The sequence below is a fragment of the Sinohyriopsis cumingii genome, chromosome 6, assembly GCF_028554795.1.
Source record: "Sinohyriopsis cumingii isolate HCF-2022 chromosome 6, ASM2855479v2, whole genome shotgun sequence".
Classification (NCBI taxonomy): domain Eukaryota; kingdom Metazoa; phylum Mollusca; class Bivalvia; order Unionida; family Unionidae; genus Sinohyriopsis; species Sinohyriopsis cumingii.
Window position 1 is genome coordinate 55,842,053 of NC_142966.1, and position 20,733 is coordinate 55,862,785.

The window sequence follows — 20,733 nt, forward strand, 5'->3', positions numbered from 1 at the left end:
TTATCTCTTTTAGGCACACCAACAACAAACTAAATAAATATTAACCTTTCTTTTACAGTTTTATTTATTTGAATGTATGCAGCATTCACAATGTTCAACTTGGAAAAGATATTGTTTGGGCATTATTTTGTTGAAATCAGATTAAAGAAAATGTAGTGTCTCTGTTGTTTACAAGTTGTGTGTCTTATTTTTTTTACTCAGGTTCAATAAAGAGCTAGCTCAATGGATGTACTTTGCACTAAAAATTTATTTTATACTCGCACATAATTACTGATAACACAAAATTCTCAAACTATGTACAACAATCTGAATTCTAGGCATTGCAAAAAGAAAAAAGGTTAATCCACAGTCTGTCCGTCCTAGGTGACAATAATGAATCTCTGTTATTTATTTCCTTCAATGCCAAACAAACACAAGTGTTCAAATGTCCAACTTGTATGCACATCACCGAGTTGGATGCCATGTTTGGAACACATCCTTCCATTTCAGTGGGGCTGGAAAAGAAGTAAAAAATATCAGTCACAAGTTAACTTATGGCATCAGTAAACATTAAAAACATTTAACAGTTTGAACAGGCAAAGTTTCTTTAACCACATATTTTATGTGGTTTATATGAAATGCCATTCAAAAGGCAGTTTCTCACCAAATGGGTAAAAAATCTACATTAGTACATATGAACACAGAATCTAAACACAGCTTCTCACCAAATGGCTAAAAAGTCTACATTAGTACATATGAACACAGAATCTAATGCAGTTTCTCACAAAATGGGTACAAAATCAACATTAGTACATATGAACACAGAATATAATCGAAGCCTTTGTATCAGTTAATATGTTGTCTGCATAAACTATGTATGTATTAACTTCTGCACCAGAAATCATAATAAGGTTTGTAAAATCACTTCACAACTCAATATGGCAAGTCAAACGTTCCTTCAGTTAATTTAATTTTCCAATTCCGATTCAAACTGATCAGTGTATCTCTTGAATTGAAAGGATGTTCTGTCAAGAATAATGCTGACATTGTTTATCAAAGGTCCATACTCTTTACAGGTTTGGTTTACATTTACATTAATCAAGCTCATACAAATCGCAATTTCAACTGGTCTTACAAGGATCAGATCACAAAGGAAGCTTTCACACAATGAAGTTTAGGCCATTAATGTTGTCAACTTTTATATTTCTATAATAGATGGTTGAATAAGAGTATATTTGGCAAATGCATTTTGCTTCTGCATCTGTCAGAATAGCTGAGAGGATTTTCCGAGATCTGTCAACTCTGGCATAATATTCAGGTTTGTTCTGTAATGTAGACATTCAACTCTGTACTAGTTAGCTACAATATAAATAAAAACACCATGCAAACATGAGATGGTAACAATGAATGCAAACAATGTACAAGATGATTAAAAAAAAAATAATAATGTTTTAAACGTTGTGCAGTATACAAATGATTTCCTCAAAATATTAAATTAAACTAGTACTGATTAGTAAAATAAAAACCCCGCTTCCTTTGTTCAAAGCAAGGTAAGCCCAATGGAAAGGTCAAGTTTTTCACAGCAATGATTGTGATGATCCAGTACTGCATAACATCACCACATATGAGGTCTCATTCAACCAAATGTCTCATATGAGAAATAATAAGCTTTAAATTCCATGTATGAAATGGCATGTTAGCACTATACTAGTCATATTTAAGTCTGCAATATGGTTTTGGTTTGAATAATTACATGAAGTATCAAGTATACTCAGATATATATTTGTAGTTTCACTTCTACAAAGTTTGACCTAAGCACATTCTCTCTGCCACAGAGATCAATGAAACATTTCATCAACTCCTTGTATGAAGGGAATCTCAGAAAACCTCTTGAGAGGCTGTTTGAATGAAGAAATCTCATAAACCACCTGAGAGTCTGTTTGAATAAGGAAATCTCATAAAACCACTTCAGAGTTTGTTTGAGGAAATCTCACAAAACAAGCCTACTGGATAAACAAAGTATTGTGATGAATGACCAATTTCAACTGAATGGTGTACATATACAAAACAACACATTTTGTTCTAAGTTGGCAGAAAGAATGAGTTTTATATGGTGTAGGGATATGTCAAGATCTTCAGGCTGACAGGAATGCGTAAGCCATATTATGCAAGTTCTTTCCCCTCAACTCAAAACAAAACACGAATGTGGTTTTGTATTTATCACATAATACCTTTTTACACCATCAAATATTTTAACTTTATTGTATGAATGAAAACCAAAATGAGTCGGGAATTTCTCAAAAGGTTTTATTCACTGGATCTCTCTCTCTTTATGTATGTATATATATATACATACATATATATATATATATATATATATATATATATATATATATATATATATATACATACATACACACATACACACACACAAACTGATAACGACACTATTCAAAATGGTCTCCCAATGTGTTTCAGGCTAAGCAAGCTCTTCTTTAGGGGAGAAAAATTACAAACACAAACATGTAACAAAATCTATGAAAAAGTCCGGACTCATAGACGCTAGAATTATTAGGGGCAAATTACAAGAGATATAACAATACAAAGTTGCGCAGGAATAACAGATGAGTGGGTTCTTGTGTCTAACATATAATGAACCTGGAAGTATGTTTTGAGTTAATTTTAAGTTAAGAACAAAGGACGAGACCAAGCTAGGTGAGAGATCTATGCCAGAAATTATATCCTAGTAGAGTTATGCAAGGAGGTTTTTGAAAGAAAGATGTTAAAATAACTGTGTCAGGATAATTGACAATGACTAAATTAATAATAAGAAGAAAGAAAATGAAATCCTAAAAAAATGTAATTACTTGGGTAGATGTTAGTGTATACTTTGCATGGAGTACAATATTAATGACTGGTTGTAATTTTGACAAAGCTGCAATGGGAAGGTTAGAGTTTTTCATCGAGGTCAAATTTCCCATGAATTTTTAATTGTAGTAACCAGTATCAATCCTCATGTTTTCATCTGTCCACCTAGGTTAGATTCAATCAGAAATATCTTGAGTGACTCGACTGAATGCCTATTTGAGTTTAGGGTTAAAGTTATTGGCGAATTCATAAAATATTTTCAAACTGTTACCTATTTTGATCCATTCTGATTCTATGTTGTCAATGAAGTTACACCAGCTTAAGGGTTTATATGGTGCTTGTGAAGCTTCTTTTGCTCTGTCATCCCATGAAAATATTGCATATGAAGGTGCCATTTTAGTGCCCATTTCAATCACATTAATTTGTAAGAAGTGTTCATTGTTGAATTTTTTTTAATTTAAACTTGAGAACATGTGTTAAAAGTTTAACCAAAATGGATGTTGGAAGAGATGGATGAGATCGACTATCCCAGGTTTCCCTGCAGGCTATGACACTTTCCTCTTGTGGGTTGTTGGTGTATAAGGAACATACATCCATGGTGATGATGAGTGTTATTTGGAAGGTTAGTTTTGGGTGCTTTGTTGAGATAGTCTGTGATATCTTGGATATATGAAGGTAAATTGTCTATGAATGGCTGAAGGTGAAAATCAATATTTTTTCAGTGGGAGGGCTGTTTATGGAGATTATTGACCTCCCCCTGTGTTACCCTCTTGGTGTATGATACCGTATAAACTCATTTATCAGTAGAGTATAAATGCAAATTGCACAGACCAAGACCTACCATTGCATAATGCATTGATATATCTAGGTCTATGAAGTAATCATTAGAACAAACAACACATACCCTGATCTGATGGTGCATCATGTGATGGTAGATCAGGGTCTATGCTGCTTGCATTTATTATCGTCTTCTAAGCAAGGAAATATGGTGTGAAAACCTTGAAGGCAGAAGGGTTTGTATGATATTGGTTTGTTTCTAAAAGAATTTCATTTAAGGGATCTTGAAAAAAAAGTGGCTGTTAAGGTTATGCAACTACTTAATACTGGTGCTCTTCATCTTTATCAAAAATTACTTCATGTCAACAGTTACAGGAGTTCTAAATAAAACAATCCCATGCAGAATGTAAAGTACATACTACTCTCAGGAAAGTGCTCTGGATGACTTTCAACATAATCCTCAATAAAGACCATCTTTTCCAGTTTTTTCTTTATTCTGTACTCTGCAAGATATTTTCCAGCAACAACCCCAAGGGCAGCATATCCTATGTGTCTGTAGATACCTGAAATGATAAATATTTATGTCACATGATACATATTCAATTTTAAATGTACATGGTACACGGGAAGGCACTTTTTAAAAATATAGGACTGATTGCTCAAAGAGCTCATATGAAAATGATACAAAATTCTAAACTGCATCTATAGATAGGTAAAGAATGATGTCTTCAGCAGTCATATTTGTTGTATGCTAGGAAATTTACCACTGAGTTTATTTGGAGTTTGGAAGTTGAAATAAATTGACTGAATCTGAAGATAGTGTTACAAAACACACATACATAAGTAGAATGCAAATCAGGCTTTCTGTAATTTGTAAGCCGATTTTGCTTCAGTGTGCCTTCTTCAAAATTGTCAATTTTGGTGGTTGCATATAGAAATAACTGCCAGGTTGCCAATCCTGGTAAAATGGGCATACTATTTTCTGCTAGTGACCTTATCAGGAAGCAGCTATAGGTCACCACCGTACTCCACCTCAAAAGTGCACTCCCCTGGGTCTCAAGTGTAATTAACTAGAATAGCCCTGACCAAGATTGGATCAAATCAAGTACTTTTGTAACTGCAAACAGAAAATATATAAAATTTATTTTTGTATACAGTACACACATAAATGTAGACAGACTATGCAGGTTGATGGTCAGTGACATATGTTTGTACAGTCAAACTTATCCCAATGGTCACTTTTGTTTCAGCAGTCACTTGGCCTCATGGCCATTCCCATTTTGCCCCCTTTAAGTAGAGTATTAAAATGTTACCTGCTTACTGCAGTCAACGGACAAGTGTTTCCTGTCCAAACAGTGGTTTTTGCATTCATTAAAGTAGTCACTTGAACACATCAGCAATGCAATGAAGAATTTGTTTTCCAAGAAAGGCACTGTTTAGGTAAGGACATGTCGTGTAAACTGATATGTAAACATGTTTAATCTTGACTTATATTCACAGTACTCTGGCGTCTGTCGGTGTAACATTCAACTGGCTAATCACTTAGTTGTTATTTTAAGAATTTTAGTAAAGTGACAATATTGCATAGAAATTTGTTGTTTGGTTCAAGTTTCATTTTTATTTACCCACCCCCTTCTTTCTGGGTAGAATGTGCTGATGACAAGATTAATATAGAACTAGAACTAATTGTACACTGAATTTATTTTACATTATCAAATTTGACCTATTCAACAGTTTGATTGTCATTACTGCATAATATTACATAGTGTGTGGACCGATTTCATGGCAATTTGTTCCTATGAATTGTTATAATGTGAAAAATCAAATTCAGATTTCAAACACCCCTCATTTATGTCTAAGTGAATTATATAATACCAATAGTCTTGATGTATTTGGACCAGTCCATAATAATCAAAAAGCAATGTTTTAGTCCAAAAGTCAACGAACAACATGTAATTCGAATGAATAATATTTTCCTCATGAACTGAGTATTTTGGGGAATTTTTAAATACAGGCTTATGGTTTCTAACATCCTAAACATCATCACTTGTAATTTATGTTGTACTTTATTCTCAGATGTCCCTTTATTGCACATAAAAAATGGAACATTATAAATCAAATACTTAAAAAAATTTGTTCTTATTTTGTAGACAAGTTGCCTTTTTAAATAGCAGTGGAGGCAAAAGTTGCTCTTGTTATTATGTTCTTGGTATATAAAAAAGTTGTTAAAAAAATACCAAATCCTTAATATGATATAAATTTATGTTCATTCATTTATATAATTAGAGCTGCACAGTATTAATTCTGTTTATCATATGACACTAGTTCCACATTGAATTAAAGTTCCGTTTTAAAGAATAGGAACCTTACATATTTACTACGTAGACCCCATATTTACCAATCAGACACAAGTCAACAAACTAAAACACTGAATACTATTTAAAACTAAATTACATCCCACCCCCATGAAGTAAAATGTCATAAGAAACATGACCTGCTTCATTACAAATAAAGTAGCTGCAAAGTCATAAGTGTTTCACATTGGACTAAGTATAGCTAGACAGGTGAATCTCAAGTCATGCATATAAGCAACTCAAAGCACAAAATGTTTTATCGACCATTACAAGTATGTACTGTCAACTATTCAAAATAACAGTCAACATGTTTCTAAATGTGGAAGGAATAAATTATCTGCTGTTATGGCCAAGTGGACCAGTCTGATCTCCAGTCGGCTTTTGTCAATACACATATCCGTATGTTGGAGAATCCCAATACTTACAGGGTCCATGATAGTGGGTGATTCTGGTAAAACAGCCACCTTAGTGTATGTCATTTCACCTAAAACAGCCACAAATCATGAAGTTCACTTTGCCTTTTCAGTTATTTCATGATACCATCCAAACCTCATATTATTTCAATAAAATTGCATTTTTAAAGTACAACACTGACTTTTGCTTCAATTATCCCTTCCATGTTGTCTAACAATCACAAAATTTTCCATTAACATACATGTACTGTACATCCTAAAAATGGCCTTTGGGAAAAACTATCTTGTAAATAACGGTAAGAATGACAGTAAACTGTTCAATTAAAACCCTTCTCCTTTTACTTTATCTTAGGTTTGCAATTATTTGCATCTCTAGAGACATAAGCAATAAAAGGATTCAAGACCAAAACAGTTACCAGGCAGTGCTCAAGGAAAGAAATTGTTAGACACAGGCCCCAGGGCGGTGACTTAAATAAACTCACAAGCCCCTGACTGAAATTCCACAAGCCTAGACTCCAATTTCTACATGCCCAAAATTTCCCATTTTTCAATATTGTCACACATTGTTGCAATAGCTACAATTCAAATATAAATTCAATAGGATTCATAGGGATTTGAAAGTAATGCAAGTATCATTTGCACTCATCACTACAATCACTAGGAATGGATGATCCTGGTGTTCAAACTTCACAGCTGGATTCTCAGAATGATTCCTGTTCAGAATCATGTTGACATATGATAATGTGCTATTTGCAGTATGTGCAAAGAATAGCCCCCATCATCTTTTCCTCGCTGGCATGCTTCACACAGCAAAACTACCTCAACCAAGAGAATGATCATGCTTTGCATTTTATATATGCAGTAAAAATCTGACTTCAAAGAAACATGGCTGCTGTTCACAAACTTATCAAAGATATAATACATATGGCTTACACATTCTCACTCAAGGCAATATGTAATAATTTAATATGTTCTTGTAAATGTACCTAGCATCTCTTAATGGGGTGTTCCACTTCCTGATCATACCTATGCAAATTAGCAAATGAGCTCACCCTTTGCAGCCTTCAAACATATCTCTCTAGCTATTGTCAACAGGTAATATATAAAATGGTGGTTTATACATGACCTCTTTGCCTTTAATTGCTGCTATTTAACCTGTCCAAGGGACAGTTTTACATCAGCTCCAATCATGACAGTTTACTGTTTATACATGATACATGTAACAGAAATATAATGAAATTGTTTTTTTTGTTGTTGTTTCTTTTAATATTTCTTTGAAGGTTACTGAAAATTATGTTTCTTGAACACGACCGAGTCAGGAGGTATGGGGATACAAGATCCTATTTTCAGCATAACATGCCATGCCTCAATTTGACTAAAATTGAATCTCAATTTCACATAGTCACAGTGGTGATCTGATTTAGATCACAGGGGCTCATATCGTTGCTTACAACGATACAAGCCCCTGTGAATTGGGTTGTGATGTGTCAGGTATGTCAACATCGTGAAAATAAATTTACATATTTCATCATTGCAATCAAAGTTTCCTCAAGCAAATAATTTTTCTTTGGACAAGCCTGATGAGTACATTACTTGAAATACAGGATGGGACCAATCTAAAATTAGCAGGGCCCTGGGAGTTGGGCTATCCTTATTTTTTTTAGTACTGCCAGGGATCACAGTACCAGGCAATGTGGGTGACCAAGTCACCTAACAAATTAAATCTTGGCCTTTATCTCTCAGGAAAGCGAAAACAAGTTCACCCTGTAATTTTTTAGATGTACATCGAGTGACCAAACATTCTGAGATGCTCCATAGCCTTAGCCAGTTATTTCCTGTGTTATGTTATAGCACAATGTGAAAAGTAGGCATGAAGAAAATAGTTGGTGTTGATTTTGAGTGCACCGACAAACTCTTGCACACTGAAAATGCACGTTTTGATAGCCACCATTAACCCTTTCCTGAGTAAGTTATAACAGAGATGGGTTATATGTCTCGTTACAGCAACCATCAGTATCAGCCGATTTCCATAAGTTATTGTTTGACGATGAAAAAACAAAAATTTGTGATCTGAAACTTACACAATAGCATGTAAATAGCAGCTTATGTATTGTTTTAACTGTCACAAAATCAGATTGAAACAATAAGTATACCTGTGAGTGGGAAATAATGGCTGACATCATCATGTCTTGGAAGTACCACTCTATTAGACTGTCTATTTTCGTAAACATTTGGGCCAATATATTAAGGAAAATATTCAGCTCAAAGAAAGTAAAGTCTAAATATTATATTCTTCAATATTTAGAATAAAAATTCGATTATGTAGGTCCAAACATATCAGAAAATGATATGATGCGGAATTTGTGAAGTGCTGTACGGTCAAAGATGTTTCACTCATTTTTGTGAAAATGCAGTCAAGCATATACTATTTAACTCATGCCTGACATTACAACACATACATTGACAAAAATAAAACCATAAATCTGCAATCCTATCAATGGACTCTGTAACAAAGCTAGAATGTGAGAGGTTATATTAAGAAAACCCATACTTCTAAAAATAAATGCACTCACATGTTGGCTGTTTCGATTAGGTAAGAAAGTGGGTTGTAGTTCATTCATATACATGTACTTATTTTAATGTTTCATTGTAGCATCTATGTATAGTTACAGAAATGTTTTATTGGCAACAAAGAAATTGAGATGAATAAACTGGCATAAAGACGTGTGCATTTGCACTTATGTACATGTTACAAGGATTGTTTCAAACAATTAACATTTTTTACTGTCATTGTGTAGTGAACCTTCATAAAGTGAAAAAAGAATAATTCTTGTTTAAGGGTAGTTGATTAAGCATTTTTAGTAACATGCAAGTAAAATACTGTAATCTAGTTATTCCTATCAGTTAAAATTCATTGCAATGTATAGTTTCTACAGTGCTCTTAAGTCATGTGGCCAAAATACACTGCATATGAATATAATAATTTTTATACATGTACAAAATATGTTTATACATGTAATATACATTTAATTCACAAAGCTTTTACCTGAAGATAAAACACTGCTTAAAACCAATGTTAAATGCAGTTATGCATACTGAGAAAATGAGGGTCAAATTCAAATAAAAGAATGAGAACACATACATACATACAAAAGTGTCACGCTACTATGCAAAGTGGGCTAAGTCGCCTAAAAGTTGTAAACAGCGCATTATTCTGCTAGGAAAGCAAAAATGACTTTGCCCTGTGATTTTGTTTAGAGCAGTGTTTCTCAAACTTTATAACTTGCAATCAATCTCTTTTCGGGCAGCTTCATGTAGCTCGTAAGTTTCTTAGCCTGTTTATTTTGTTGAGCCACGAGATTTTCAAAGTATTTCTTTGGTTTGTCCTTTACAGCTGGATGTTTTGTTTCCATGTTTCTCTTCAATTTGCTGGGAACAAGCACCTTGTTCAACAAAACTGTGTTGCAGATCAGACAGAATGGCAATTGAGCATCTTCAGATCCCGAAGCGATGAAACCAAACTCGATGTAATCTTCTTTGTACTTTCGCTTGCTTCGTTGCTTTTCATTTAACAGTTTCTCTTTCAGAGTTCCAGACATGATTAAGTATTTCTCCATGGCTAAACAATGAACAAACTTTATTTATAAGCATCAAAGTTGGAATGGAACAGTCTGATTTGTTACGTCGTGTATTTATTATTTTAGCATGGAAAATACGAGAGCAATGTATAGCTGCCACCCCATGCAGCCAAATGTAGTGGTCTGACTTGTTACATCGTGTATTTATTATTTTAGCGTGGAAAATTCAAGAACATTGTATATTGGGCTGCATGTATTTATTATTAGACTATTATTATAATTAGAGCGATCGAGTTCTCCCACAAGTCTTGCATTACGAAAGGAACCTATGAATGACAGACTGACAGAGATTGCATTTTTATATAAGTTACTTTTTTTAAACTTTTGCGACATTGATTTACCATTTAATTTTTCGATATGTTCAAGGTTTCAAAACGCTAGCAATTTTAAATATTTTTCTAAACGCCCACAGAACACCACATATCTCTCAGTTTGAGAATCACTGGTTTAGAGGAACATTGATTGACTATCTCTTTTGAGATGCTCCCTCACCTTGGCCAGGTTACTTCCAGTGTTATATTATATAAAGCTCAAGGAGAAAATTATGTACACTTCAAGCCATCAAGTAGTTGGTATTGATTAATTATGATGACAAACTCTTGCACATTCACAGGCATGTGTTTTGATAGCTTACTGACCATTAACCATTTCCTGAGTAAGTTAGCAACTATTACCGCCCAATTTCTGCAAGTTATCTGTTGATGATAAAAACATACTTGTGTTTCGAAACTTAAATTTATGTAAATAGCAATTTTAGTTTTAAGAACAGAATCAGTAATAAAAATCTGTTTTGAACCATAATGGCGGACATAACTGTTCTGGGAGGTACTGTTATATTAGATTGTTTCTTTTGGTAAACCATTGGGCAAATATATCAGGAAAGTATAAAATTTGTAAGAAAGCAGAGTCTAGACATACGTTATTAAAAATTTAGCTTTACAATGCAATGATGTAGGTCATAAATATACAGGACAATGCTATGTTGTGGAATTTTACAAGACATTGTAAGGTCAAGGATGTACATATTCTGAATTTAGCAATTTTTGTGAAAATGCAAATAAAAAAAAAAAAACAGCAAAGCAAATACTATTTACCAATGCCTAATGTTACATCAAGTACGTAGACAAATAATAAAATCTTACATTTGCAATCCTATCAATGGACTGTTGTAATGAAGCTATAAAGAGAGTGGTTACATAAAAAAAAAATAATCTAGAAATAGATGCATTTGCATGCTGGCAATGTCAATTCAGTTAAATAAAAGGGTTTAGTTCATTCATATACTGACTTGAACCCTTCAGTGTGTTGTCTATGAACAGGTATGGTAAAGTTTTATTGGCAAACAGAAATTAAGATGAACAGTATGATCTGAAAGAAGTGTGCATTTCTGTCATGTACATGGTGCAGGGCTTGTTTCATACAAATCTAGATATCTTTTCAAATGCCATTTTATAATGGACTTTCAGAAAGTAAAAATAAAAAATTCTTGATTAAGGGTAGCTGATTAAGCATTTGTACTAACTTGCAATTACAACACTGTAATCTAGTTACTCAGTTAAAATTCATTACAGTGTATAGCTTCTGTTGTTCTCTCTTTAAGTCGTATTGCCAAAATACACTGATTATGAATATGATAGTCTTTAAACATGCATAAAATGTGTTTATAATATATACACAACTCAGAAATTTTCTACTTGAAAATAAAGTTTTGCTTAAAACCAAAGAACACAGAATACAATCGAAGCCTTAAAACAAACTCTTGCACATTCACAGGCACATGTTTTGTTAGCTGACTGACACTTTCCCGAGCAAGTTAGCAGCTAGGCCTTGATTACTGCCTGATTTACGTATGTTATCCTTTGATGATAAAAACATACAAACTTGTGTTTCAAAACTTTAACAATACATATAGTATCTAAAAAGCAATTTGTGTTTTAAGAACAGAATTGGTGATCTGAATATTTTAGCTGCCTCTTGTACATCATTTCGCCATAAAATTAGTTTAAAACTGTAAATGTACCAGTAATGAAGAAAAAATGGTGGACACTGCTGTGTCTGGGAAGTACCAGTTAATTGTCTGTTTTTGTAAATCATCAGGCAAATATATTTAGAAAAATATACAATTCATGGAAAGTCTAGGTATCATGTTTTTTAAGATTTAACTTGAAAATGCAATTATGTAGGCCAGAAACCTATAGGACAATGCTATGCTGTGGAATTAGCAAGAAGCGCTGTAATGTCAAAGTTCTTTTCTGACTTGACTCGTATTTGGGAAAATATGGAGAAAAGCTGAGAAGCAGATGCTATTTAATCAATACCTAAAATTACAACAAGTACGTAGAAAAATAAATAATAAATTTGCAATCCTATCAATAAACAGTTGTAATGAAGCTATATAAAGTGAGTGTAATGCGAAAACCCCGCCTTCTAAAAACAGATGCACTCAAATATGTGTTAATTGGTTGGAAAAAAGGGTCTAGTGATATACCGACTATAAAGGTGCCATGTCTGTAATTTTATGCATTTCAGTGTATTATGTATGAATAGTTACAGTAATGTTTTATCTACAACAAAGAAATGAGGATGAACAGTGTGATCTGAAGACACACATGCATTTTCCCTCATGAACATGGTACAGGGGTTGTTTCAAATGGGTTTATATATCTTTGAAAGTGCCATTATTGTGAACTTGTAGAAAATATATACAGTAAAACCTGTCATGAGCGACCTCTGCTATGAGCGACCACAATCGTAATGCACGGATCGATTTTACTATATAAACGCTCTGTTATGAACGACCACCTGCTGAACGCGACCAGCGACCGCGATTTCTTAACAAAATATGCATTTTGACACTGCTATGAACGACCGCATTGCCAAAAATTAAAAACAGATTGACACCACTGACCTTAACTTAATCCATTGTAAACACTAGAGCTCGGGATAAATGTAGTATGCAAACAAAGTACACATTAAATAACACTATAGTTGAACAACCATATATCGGGATAAACACCTCTAACCATCATTTAATCCTTTGTAACAAAGACTGCATAAATAGCAAAGATTTCTTTAATAAAGTATTTAAAAATAATTCGTCTTGCTACAGTACCAGTTTTGTGAAATTTACAACTCCAGCGTACGGTGTCATTTGTAAACTGCAGTAAACCAGACTTAAGTACATGTCACTAACTGCCATTGTAGTGCCGAAGTCATGTGAATAGCCAGTAAGAGTAACATCAAAGGGAGTAATGATGGATATACGCAGACAATTTAGAGGTTTGTATTTTTCTTTATCTTTATGAAAACTCACAAAATGCCGGTAGTCCTTATGTCCCAGTGAAAAATTGTTTGAAAGGGCTTCAGTGTAGGTTTGAGTACGTCGTTTGTCTTTCCAGTTAATCCATAATGCCTGGAGGGTGAATGAGCTCATTGTCTTTAATAGTAGAAAGTGAGAATCATTTCCGGATTTTTTAAAAATTATTTTTTATTTCTTTTGTTAGTGTTTACATGGGTGCAGATGGTCGGAACATTTGTTTATGGAGCTATAATGCTGTTGATTTAAAATTCGTCTCAGAATAAATGTACTGTTTCTCGACGAGTTAATTATGTCTTTTGGTTTCATTCATTGGTACATAATATATATTTATTCCATATTTCCCCAAAACCTGATCAAAACCGATAGTCTTTATAACGTCAACACTAATAACAACGGCAGAATCTCTGCTTAAAAAAAGAAAAATTTTAACACTGGAAGAAAGGATTAATGTCATTGAAAGAAATGAAAAAGGCGAGACCACTCGCAAAATAGCAGTGAGCTTAAGCGTCAGTAAAACGCAAGTTCAAAATGTAATCAAAGATAAGAAGTCCATTAGAAACGAATGGCAGAAAGGTGCACAAGCACAGAGGAAATATGCCACGGCACGACAGACAGTTTACGGAGATCTGAACGAGCAAGTATGGGAGTGGTTTTGTGTTGCAAGGAGTAAAAACATACCAGTAAGTGGAAGGTTGATTCAGGAAAAGGCAATAATTGAGATACATGTTCAGACCAAATAGCTGAGTAAAACATGTCAACAAAGAAGTATAATGAATTTCTTTAAAAAAAAACAAGTGAATAAGTGTATAAAATAAGATATATACATCATATCTAACTGTTCATTTTTTGTACATCTTAATGTGATGTTGAAATATAAATTGTATTCTCGTTGTTTGATAGATGTACATCTTTATTATATAAAGATATTTTGAGAGGAATACATGCAATATTTAACAAGATTTATGAATAAAGGATATGATACATGTACAGTGAGTATGGGTATTATTTATTTTTTAACAATGCTAACTATTGACTCTGAAAACCAGTCCATTTTCACACACCTCTTATGAGAGACCACCTGTCTTGAGAGACCACTTTTGGTTGGCAGAAGGGACGGTCTCTCATAACAGGTTTTACTGTATAAAAAATACAACAAAACTGATTAAGGGTAGTTGATTAAGCATTTTTACTAACTTGCAATTATGATAACGTAAATTAGATGGTAATCTGGTTACTCAGTAAAATTTGTTACAATTTAGTTTCTATTAATCTCTATTAGACTCATATGGCTAAAATAACTCAGAATATTTTATACCTGAAAATAAAGTATTGCTTAAATCTAATGTAAAATTCAAATAAGAAAACACACACACTATATATATATATATATATATATATATATATATATATATATATATATATATATATATATATATATATATAAAATCTATTGCTTCGCATCCACTTCTCCCTATTGAGCTCTCACTCTCCCTGCTCTGTCCAAAAAGAGAAGTCACTTCTCCCTAATTCAAATAAAGCATGACCCTTGGGTATGTATATATATATATATATATATATATATATATATATATATATATATATATATATATAAAATGTATCTTGCCTATATATAATATATATAATGTATCTTCCACTTATTCCCTGTTTAGCTCTCACTTCACTCCAATCAATAGGAGCTGTCACTTCTCCCTAATATTCAAGTCAAGCTTGATCCCTGAGTTACAATCTAGGATTGATGTTCTGTATATCTATATTGCCAATTTGCTAGAAAAGGGCATAACTAAATGTATTTTATAGCTGCAAGTAAACAATTTTATTTGGTGAAACAAAATGAATGTGTATCCAGATGACCAACCATCTAGTACTAATATTAGTACCCTTACTGCTACCTCGTGGACAGGGTACTAACACGAGCATATATGTGTCAATGGAGCAAGCCGGGTATGATTCACACCCGGCGCTCTTTTAGCCCAATAATAACAATTTGAACATATTCCTTGTATATAATCCAATAAATTGTGCAGTCCTCTTATTTAATACCGGAAATATGGAACATCGTTGTAGAAATAGTTGTAAAATCTCGTTTACCTTTTTTATCCGATATTTGCATTTAGATCATCTGTCATATTAGTTCAAATAATGATTACTTCATTCTCAGCCTCATTTGTTTGTGTGCCATATAAGGGCATTGAGGCCTTATTTGGGAATGTAAACAAATCGTAGTAAAAATCTGATGTGGTTTGAGCAAGAAATTCTGCGCATTAAAAGTAAATACGGTTCATCGGCAACTTTGAAAATCCACCAAGAAGTAATTATTCGCCACTTGATTGATAATAACATAGCGTAGGATATCCAGATATGGTCTGGCAAGCCTTAGGTAGAAAAGGGTTCATGGCAAGAGTCTTGCGTTATATATCATGGCGAACAAGGTGAGTTTAGTGTAACCATGCCAATTTATTTTATCGTGTAAGGGCTTAATAAATTCAAAATAAGCCACACTTTTTTCACAACATGATTATACTTATGTTGTAGATTTCTACACTGTTTGTTTTTCTGACTTTAGTGACGATTTGTTTTTGCTCCTTTACATGATATAGGATCAGTTCGTAGCCTCAACCACAACAAATCAAGTTGAGGCTACGACATCGTAGCTAGCCAACCATTCTATTTCTAATTGCTGACTCCAGCATATTCTCCCCTCCCCCCGTAAAAAACACACCTTAAATAAATAAATAAATAATATATATATATATATATATATATATATATATATATATATATATATATATATATGTTTTAAAAAACGTGATCTGCCCAACTAATTTTAATACCAGTGCAACCGGAAACATTCTTTTAGGTTTGGTCTTAAAATACCATGATTTTTCCAACCCGATTCTTGTAGACTTGTAACCCCAACCTTAAGATAAACATAAGCAATTTTCATAAATTCTAAATTACATTTCTTGATGCCATTTTTCCTATGCTTTGTATTTCTATTGACATTGCTCTAAAATATACTTTTTTTTTACTGCAGTATATGCACAATAATGTCAAGGACAAAAGAAAACTTGTGAAGCGGCGTTATAAATGAACTTTCCGACAAAAGGCCATTTGGTTGATTGGATGCCACGACGACTATTTGAGAATATGTCAATGATTTTTGTTATGCAAAATCTGCTAAATAACTATCTTTTGAAGGAAAAAAGAGACAATTATTATACTTCTAACAAAAAAAAAAAAAAAAAGGAAAGCAAGTGCGTCATAACCGAAGACTCCAAGATACCATAAAGCTGTGCAAAACCTTCGTCGGAGGCTGAATGTTCGTGCGATACTTCACAAATGTCGGAAATTCTCTTATAATGTATCTGCTCTTACCTGTAAACGGCGGTTTCTTGCTCAACCAATTTGTACCAGTTGCATATATAAGACCACCAGCTCCTAATACGATTTGATCCCAGTACGGTAACGGCATCTCGACCTCTAAAAGTCACAGGAAGTTGAACAAGTTTACAAAATATCTGTTCCGGTGCACGAGTAGTGTAAACCGGCCGCGAATGTAGTCCGGTCCATTAGTTCTTGGCCTGGGTGTCCTATCCGGAACACTTGACTTCGGCTGTCTTATCTGGTCCCAGACAATATTATCCGACTTCAAATATCACAGAACAATAGTTTGAAATTAATATATTATTTAAGGAGATATTTCCAGTACACTGATTTTATATATTTATGAGACTAAAAACCTTCCTATTCAAAGGCGAAGTAGATATATGTCATTATTTAGTATAGGGTTACTTAAATGATGTTGATTGTTTTTACCTTTTGCATTTTCCCCTAATTTTTAGATTAATTGTGATATAAAGGTCACATTTCTGACAATGTTATAAAGGCCAGCATTACTTGTCAAGAACGATGTACAATAATAATGTACAGAAAATGTTTGCCACCCCAAGACTATACTTTAGATGCATACATTTGCTTTGAACCAGATAAGGACACCGAGACCTAAGCATTCGGGCAGATGGAATTTCCCGCCGAATAATATTGCTTGTTACATGTTATCCGATGTTACCTTTGTTTTCAGGCTCTTGTAAATAGATACAAGCAAAGACATGGATTACTGACACTAGCTGGAGAACGCTCAAAGTAGTGAGTGGGGATACCTTACAGACAATGGAAATCCCATTCAAAAAGGTCGTGGGAACGTTTACGGACAAGCTTTTTCAGACCCCCCCCCCCCCCCGGGAACGTTTACGGACAATGGGAATTAATATGGGGAATATTGAGACTATATACGGACAACAGGCGAAGTAACGTCCCAATACTGAAGATTGGTAACAATGTTGCAACAATGTTGCAAGAGGATGACCTCAATCGGGACCAAAGAGCTGGAAAAAACCTAGAACGTTTCGCGGGACAGAGACATATATAACACATACAACATACAGCCACAAACAACTATACAACCGACTAAAATAAATTGGGCAAGAAAGCAAATCTTTTCGAGGCATATGAGTGGCCCTTAAAAGGGCCTTATTTGTGTTTCCTCTTCTTCTTCTTCTTCTTCTATTTTCTCCACTTCTTCCACCATCTCCTCACTTTTGCAATAATTTCTATTTTTTATTCTTTTCCGTCTCTGGAATCCAGTCAGAATGTCCATCAATCTAAAGTTTTCCCGTATTTTCATCCAGTTTTCTTTTAGTCTTTCAAACTCCTCTTTTTTCTTTCCGTTTTCTTTGTCCTTTCTTTCTTTAGCCCAGTTATATTTAATCTTCTTCAGCTCTTCTTCCAGCATTTTTCTCATCATTTCTTCTCCTTCCGTTTGTTGGTCCAGCCCCAACTTCACAAATGACCACTCTGTCTAATGCATTGTGGCTTCTAGAAAGCACCTAACTTTGATGATATTTTCAAGTGCCTCCTTCAAGGTTCCCACTCTCACATATTCTGGTGTAATGAATCTTCTTAATTTCTTCACTTCCTCCTCAATCATACCTTGTACCAAATCTCTCTTTACTTTCAGGCTGGTCACAAAGTCTGGATTACCTGGATACTTCCATTCCTTCTCAAGCCTTTCCACCACATAGCCTGCATCCATCATCCAGTACCAGCTGTCTTTCAAACTGTTGAACAGAACAAATCTATTGCCATCTTCGTTTATTTAATGTTGAATGGCGCGAACGACGAACGCTTTGACTTTATTTGTGTCAAGCACGAACGTGAAGGAAAACATAAATTACACTCACTTCATGTATTATCTACTATCGACACAAGGGAATAGGAGAACGAACAAGCCCAAATATATTATTCACACACGGGAAGGAGAAAAACAAACCCAAATATACTATCCACACACGGGAAGGAGAAAAACAAAACACTAATATACTATCCACACACGGGAAGAGGATAAAAACAAGCCACTAATATACTATTCACACAGGGGAAGAGGGTAAAAAAAAATCACTAATATGCTATCCACACACGGGAAGAAGATAAAAACAAACCACTAATATACTATCCACACACGGGAAGAGGAAAAAAACAAACCACTAATATACTATCCACACACGGGAAGAGGAGAAAAACAAACCCATATATACTATTCACATACGGGGAGAGGAGAAAAAACAAACTACAAATATGCTATCCACAAAAACATACGCGAAAGCATAAAACCACACACTCTACTATCCACACAGAAGGACTGGAAAAAAATATACTCTACTATCCACACAAACGTACGCGAGCTCACACACAACACACACACACACACGCAAGCACGCACACACACATACACACACACACACACACACACACACACACACACTATCACATCAGTAAAGGATTGAGTGTTTATAATCACACTACACCATAATTACACCAATTGGCAACATGAATAGTCTCTTTTCTAGAAATCTGGTTAGCTCTGAGAAGGGCTGTTTTTTTTTTTTTTAAAACTCCAGATGCACCAGGCTAATGATGACATCTCCCAGGCCTTGCACCACAGATACAACAGTAGTAATGTGGGGCACCCTAGCGACAAGGGGACTTTAATGTTAAAATAGGGTCCCAAATAAATTTGTTTGATACCTCATGAAGATCATTTTTTACAATCTAGTAGACCAAAATTGACTTATAGAAAAATTTAGAACGATGACATACACATACACGGTTTCATTAAATGGTTTACGTCAATGGTTGCTATTTCTTTGTTATTAAATGTTCGTTCAAACGATATGTATGTAAGCGAAAGCTAACACACACGCACGCACACGCATACAAGTGTTACTACCTTGGGTGACAGTAGAACGGGCAGTACTTTAGTCTGGAGTGTTTTGAGAGATGGACAGATAGACTTAACATTACAATGGAGAGGGAAAGAAAGAATGTTAAAGAAAAAACAAACGTAGGACACCATATTTGGTTCCGTTATTCTTGTGGTATTAGAGGACAAATAATTTTTGAGACAGCAATACATTCTATGTGAAATATGTTCCTTGTTTTCATTTATTCATCAATTTCATTAAAAGGTAATGTGATATTTATTGTCGACTGACTGCTTAACATATCTCAGATTTAAGATATGCCGTGTTTCGCAGCACACGCTACCAACAATGTTGCAAAGTTTTCACAAATCTAAGAGCGGATAAAAAAAAAACAGCGCTATATCGCTCCTAGTTCTATCCACAGTCTAATCTGAGAGAAAATAGGTCGAATATTGTTACATATTTTCTGAACGTGTGTTTTGGTTTTAAAATTCAGAGTTAACCATGGGTAGGGTTATACAGTTATACGACATTTATTTAGGGCTTTCTTTTTCTCCTTGATTATATTTTTGAAGCCGTCATTTCACTATGGAATGGGTTGATTTGTATTTGGTGTGTTGTCAGTTTCAGTAATGGGGATGCTTTGAGTGCATTTATCGCTTCATGGATTTCATGTATGTATCTGTCGATGTCGTCTTCTCGTAAATTGGCTATAGCTGTACCGGTGAGTAGGGTATTGAATGTATGCCAGTCAGCTTTGTCGAGTCTCCATTTGGGTACCTTTGAGGAGGTGGCGACTGGATTTGTAATGTTTATAGTAATAAGAATCAGGAAGTGGCCACTGCTCAATGTGGATTCTCTACTTCCCAATTAGTCATATATACTAATTTGGGTGTGCAAATTGTTAAGTCAATTGTTGCTAGTGACCCGTCCTCTGGTGAGATTCTGGTTTTGGTAACGTTATTTAGCATGACTAGGTTGTTGTTAAGGACCCATTCTTCAATCAATAAGCCTCTCTTGCTTTGATGATTTCCACCCCATCTTTTGCTATGTGCGTTGAAGTCACCACATATTATATACTCACTCGCTGTGCTGGTTAATTGG

At 34.2% G+C, this 20,733-nt stretch overlaps 1 long non-coding RNA gene across 1 annotated transcript; it reads right to left on the reverse strand.

Moving 5' to 3' along the window:
• Positions 1 to 229: 229 nt before the first annotated feature.
• LOC149796974 (uncharacterized) lies at positions 230 to 16,896 on the reverse strand. The gene is made up of 3 exons (XR_016421760.1): positions 16,745 to 16,896; positions 4,044 to 4,187; positions 230 to 494 (listed from the first exon to the last, which is right to left on the reverse strand). It is a non-coding gene; the product is annotated as an uncharacterized LOC149796974 (long non-coding RNA).
• Between the last annotated feature and the right edge of the window lie 3,837 nt (positions 16,897 to 20,733).